This window comes from Misgurnus anguillicaudatus, chromosome 9, assembly GCF_027580225.2.
Source record: "Misgurnus anguillicaudatus chromosome 9, ASM2758022v2, whole genome shotgun sequence".
NCBI lineage: Eukaryota > Metazoa > Chordata > Actinopteri > Cypriniformes > Cobitidae > Misgurnus > Misgurnus anguillicaudatus.
The window spans coordinates 32,113,364-32,119,363 of NC_073345.2; positions in this window are offsets into that span (position 1 = coordinate 32,113,364).

The following is a 6,000-nucleotide window of genomic DNA, read 5'->3' on the forward strand; positions in this document are numbered from 1 at the left end:
AGTCGTAGAGCATTGCGCTTGCAACACAAAGATCGTGGGTTTAATCAGGAACACACGCTACTGATTAAATTTGATTTACTTGAATGCACCGTAAGTTGCTTTGGATACGTGTATGTCAAAAGTAATTTATATTGGTATAGCCTTGAGTTTGCAACACAAACCCATTTTTTTCACATTTAAGGGGAAAATGTTCATTACCGCAACGTGTCCATGACTGAATTTTGGTTCTTTGACATGGAAATATTTATTTATAAAATAAAAAGCTTCAGTGCATGTTATACTATAAACATTTACAGTAAAGAAACATTTGTTTTTGGTGATCATTGGTAAATGTAGAGACAATATAATAAGGAATATAAATGTGTCCAAGAAAAATTTTCTCATCCTCCGCAACAATTTTCAATCATTGTTTAAGCCCTCAAGGACATTTTCAAAAAAACATTTGTTGCAAGGGACATAATTGACTGTGACACTCAAGATGGCTACCAGGTAAGGAGTTCTTATTTTTTCTCTCCAGAAAAAAATTAAAATTTTGTTTGTGATAGTAGACAACTTTTTAGTTCTCATTACGGAAACATGAGTTTGTAAATGCATATATTTAATGTAATATCATGTTGCGGTGATGATAATTTTTTTAATGATAATCTAAAAAAATTTAAATAATTTTATAGGAAATATTTTTTAAATCCTCTAAAAATAATGGTTATATTAAGTTCAGACCTTAATCTTATTAGTGCAAAAAAATTTGGCTTCAATGGCTTTTAAAAAAAAATCTGATGCTGGACACCTTTTAAGTCTGGATTTCGTGAGAATCACCCATATTGGGTTTGATTCATAAAGAACACACAAATTGAAAAATGCATACATTGAATGCAGTGTGAGTCACTTTGAATTAAAGCATACAATGTGCATTTGACCCGTTTAATGATTTTTAGTGATGACACATCATTTTACAGAACAAGAAAAATTGTTTTGTTTCATAAATAATTATCCCAAAAATAAGTAAAATATGTATATTTCATATATATAATGTAAATAATTGTTTATATTTGAAATTATTTTTAATAACATCTTCATAATGTACACTGTAAAAAAATGCAGCATCCGGTTAAAACGACTTACAAAGTCAATTTAACCTACTATTTAAAGTTTTGACTTAAAAAAGTTGACATAACTTATAAAAACAAGTAAAAAATTTGTATATAAAAATATATGTTGATTTGACAAAAATGCTGCATTTTTTACAGTGTACTGCTATGTAAACTTCTGGCATATTAAGAGTTAAACAGAAACAGTGCTCTGCACGGGAGCCGAGGGTTATATTGAGTTGTACCTAAAATTAAAGTTTGTAAACTATTTTGAGTCTGAAAGGATTCAGGACTTCTGACGCACACGACAGCTGAAGCAAAGAAGGCCATTGAGGTCATGACCTTGTGACACGAGTCTGAATGTAAACAGGGAATGACAATTCTGTCCATGTTATACGTAAAACAAAATTAAGAAATGTTCACATCCATTCAAAATCAATCAAACACAACAGATGATGATCAAGACATCTGCAGGTAAAACATCTACAGTAGGCCATGTTTGAAAAGAAAACCAGTTTACAGTGTTACAATACCAGTATACAATACCTAATACTTTCTTATGTTGCCTGTAAGTGTATGACATCATAAAGGTGACATCAAATTGTAGTTCAGCACAGGTTTACTGCTAAAAGATCTTCCTCCAGGTTAGACATGTTTTAGGGGTGATGTATCACTCCACCTCAGGTTACCTCAGAGGGAATTTGAAGAATGCAGCTTCTTTTGTGCAGGGTGTCACTGAACCAGCGGGGGGCAAACACTCCTGTATGAGCCCTTAAAAAAGACACACAGGGTTAAACATAAGACACATCAAGCAATGAAATCAGAGTAAACTGGCTTGGGTAAATAACCTGTTTAGAAAGTGCAACATGGAGCTCAGTAAGGACCTCAGTTAGGAAAGACAGAAAATGTAATGGCTGAAAAGGGTTTGTTTGATGGGCTGTACTATAATACATACCTGAGAATACTCTACGTGTTTAAACATCCTTCTGACACCTGAACACCTGCAATAAAAAGATTAAGAAAGGGCCATCAACTGGTAGCCGCACATTTGCATACAAACATATTTATCAACACACTAGTCCTAAAAAAGTAAAAATCTTTGTATAACTCATTACAATCTGTTTTCTTTGTTAATTTTTGTTACCACTCAATTTTAATCAATGCAAAGAAAATGTTTTGAAAATAATTTTTTAAAGGCCTGGTTTCACAGAGATGGTTTACATTAGGGTAAAGCGGTAAACTGGTAACGCTTTTATGCGGTTTGGCAGCTATTCATTTACACAACAATTGCATTTCGGGGTCGTGAAAACGCAAACTTTTGAAGTTTCAAAGTGGACGTTTTTGAAAAGGTCCAGTGTTGGGGAAAGTTACTTTTAAAAGTAATGCATTACAATATTAAATTACTCCCCCAAAAAGTAACTAATAGTACTTAATAGTTACTTATGCATTACTTTTTCTTAAGGTACATTCACATTATAAGCAACTTTGTCACTGTGTGTCGCTCGTCTCTTGCAAAAGAGGCGTTTCTATATCTGGTTGTCATAAACAAATGAGTAACTGACAAGAGATGGATGACGTGAACTCCCCTGCTTCGTTCTCATTGGTAGTCGCTCTCGAAAGTCACTCATAATGCTGCAGGCGCACACACATAGAGCGCGTTATTCTACGTGACTACGTTCAGTTTAATCTAGTACATTCTTTTTTATCTAGTTAATTAAACTGAAAAGTAACTTGCATTATTTTCTTTTAAAAAGTAACTCAATATTAATCAGTCCTTCCAGAAAAACGCAGTTTTTTTGTGATTGTTGCGGGCAAAAATCCTCGATTTTGCGGCACGTTTTCTTAAAAATGCGATGGAATATGCTGGATACTTATGCAATTTATGCGATGGAATTGCGAGAATTTGCAAAAATTGCGGAACTTGCAAAAACTGCAATGATGTTCACGTCACATAATCGCGTCACTTCATAACGTTCCCATGGCAATAGAGGACACGGCTGCGCTTTTGGGAAGTAAATGCAACATTTTTCAACTTTCTGCTAATATATATGTGACTTTTTGCTACGAAAATGCTGAGATTATGAAATCATGCAAGCCCCGCATATTTTGTGCGCGGAAATATGTAATTAATGCGGTGAAAGTGCGTCGTATTGGGAAAAAATGCAGCCCCGCATAAATATGCGGACTTTGGCTGATTATGCAATATATCGCGCGATCGCACAATCGGACTTTGGTTGATTATGCGTGTAGTAATTAACATACCTCGTGTCGTTTTTCTTTCTTTACAAAGTAACATCACCATCTACTGGCATGGGACGTGTAATACTATTGAGATATTACAGATCTGTGTAAACGCGGATCTTTTTGACAGCGTTGTGGTGTGTACGTGAAATCGTTCAAAAAAGGATAAACTTTTCAGTTTTTTTACTAGTTCTTTGTTGTGTAAAAATAATATTTGATTGTAGTATTTGGTGACATACAATGTGTTCGTGTGGTTTATGGTTTTAAAAACACATTATTTTCCACATAACATACATAATTCATCCTCTATGCCCTGCCTTTGATTTCAACAAAGCTTATCTTTCTCAAAAGCGTGGTGTGCATCGATTCGCCAGCTATCCAGTGAGTTGTGATTGGCTGAATACCTCAAGTGTGTGACAGAGGTGTGACGGAAATGTGACGCTTCTTACCATATTTAAAATATCAGATCCCATTAGGAGTTAATATCTTTAATACTTTATCAATAGAGCCTGAATCTGATCCAGCGAATGCAGATGACCAAGTTGATTGATTAACTTTGTCAGAGCGAATTGAGTTTATATTAGTAACATATTAGTAAGGTAAGGATACTATGCGCTATTTGCAGATAGTTGGACGCTTGAACATTTTGAGTTTACTCGCCTCATTCGCATGTGAAAGTCGCGCGTAAAATTCTTGTCATCCGAGACATTCATGCGGTAAATCGGGTCATGGGAGGGGCTTCTGCGACTCCACCTACTACCTGTAATCACGTCACTACTAGAGCAAGCTCCTGATTGGTTAACGCAGCGCGAATATCCGCAAAAGTTTCGATTTTTCAACTTGCGCATTTCCCATGCGTTCCGCGCCATTCACACCGCCTCATTTGTGCATACCACACCGCAGGATGCCTATTGCGTCTTTGCATTAACTTAACATGTAAATCACTTGCGCTTGCCACCTCTTCCGCGTCTGGTGTGAATGCCACATAAGATATAAATCCTTGCATTCACTGTAGTCCCAGAAAAGTGATTTCAGTTGATAACTCGCATCATCGTATACTTTTGGATTTGTAACTTTGCAGATCATTAAAGGGGGGGTTTAATGGTATTTCAAGCATTCTGACTTATTAACACAGTTATAGAGTTGTTTCCTCATGCTAAACGTAGGCAAAGTGTCAAAACCGCAGTTGGGCGTGTTTCAGAGTATTTCTGTGCCGAATGCACTTCGCCAGGGTTCGTACAAGTTTCGGCTAGTTTTTTTCGATTACAGTTCTAACTGACGTTTCAGGGGTTTTTGATACGTATCACTTCTTTATATGGGCTTCCGCCGGAAAACTTCCCCCGGAAAACCCCGCCCAGCCGTCAGTCAGCGGGAGACGCTAGAGCTTGCTAACAGCTTATCACGCCACTCAGCTTTGTTTAATTTCAAAAGTCAACAATGGCACAAGAAGAAGTGTGTTTTTGGATGTAAGGAGAAGACATCCAGCCTTATGGAAACAATGGATATAGTTTATTATCCGGATTAGCAGCGGAGTTTTGCGTGTGTGTTTGATGCAGTGGATTTTCAGAACCGGGTCATGACGAGTTACACGTGGTAAGTAAGACTTCTGTCTTATGTTGGAAATAGGCGCGTGCATATTATATAAATGACACGAACATGTAGTGAATCATAAGTTAAAACAGTGTTGTATAGTGTTGCATGACTCGTACTCGCTCCTCCTGCGGGAGTAACTCCTCCTTCTTCATTTTTTCGTACGTTATCGGAAAGATTCGGTAAAGCTAATCTTTCTTTTATAAATCTGATTAAACTAAAGACTCTTCAGAGATATAAAGGATTTCATACTACTCTATAGGTACTCCAGATTAACATCAGAAATGCAGAAACAGCGTGTGTTACGTGAGCTTTAACACACACCAAAAGAAATGTTAAATCATAAAAAGGAAAATAGGTGCCCTTTAATTAAGACATTTTAGTAGCTTTTATAAATGTGCCGACGAAAAAACAATGGCACTGATACATTTTAAGAAATGTCAGGGCAAGATGTTTTCAGTTAAGCATGTCAAACATGCATTTAAGTCTAGGACTCGGCTTAAGCCCCGTCTGTGAAACCGGGCCAAATTCTACTAAGCCCCATCCCAATGTTATTCTTCACATTGATCATGATTGGGGCAAATGCTCTACTCTGATTGGTGGAAATAATTACAAAGTGTATTAAACTTATTTTGTGGTTGTGGTTAAACAACAGATGTTCGAAGAGGAAAACAAAATAATCAAGGAAAATTGGGATTCTCAGAGAGAAGTTTTATAATGTATATATGAAAATGATCATTATCAAGTAATCGGTCATTTGAGAGTGAGTTTATGTCGATGATTAAAGAACTGAGAACCTTTCCCGTATATAATGTTTCTCTCTCCATCACAGAGACCTCAGCAACATGTGCTCATGACAACAGCAATTTCCAATTATGAATAGAAGACAGTTATTAAACATGGCTAAACGCCAGTACTGTACACAACTCATAAATGTAAACAGCATTCATCACTGGAGTCAATCCAGCTGCAACATTTGTTACTTTAGCAGCAATCGTTTGCTAGGATAATAACTTGGGCTTTTTGCCTATGTCTGTCTTTTCCAGAAGAACACAAAATGCTTTTTTTGGGGTGAAAGAGC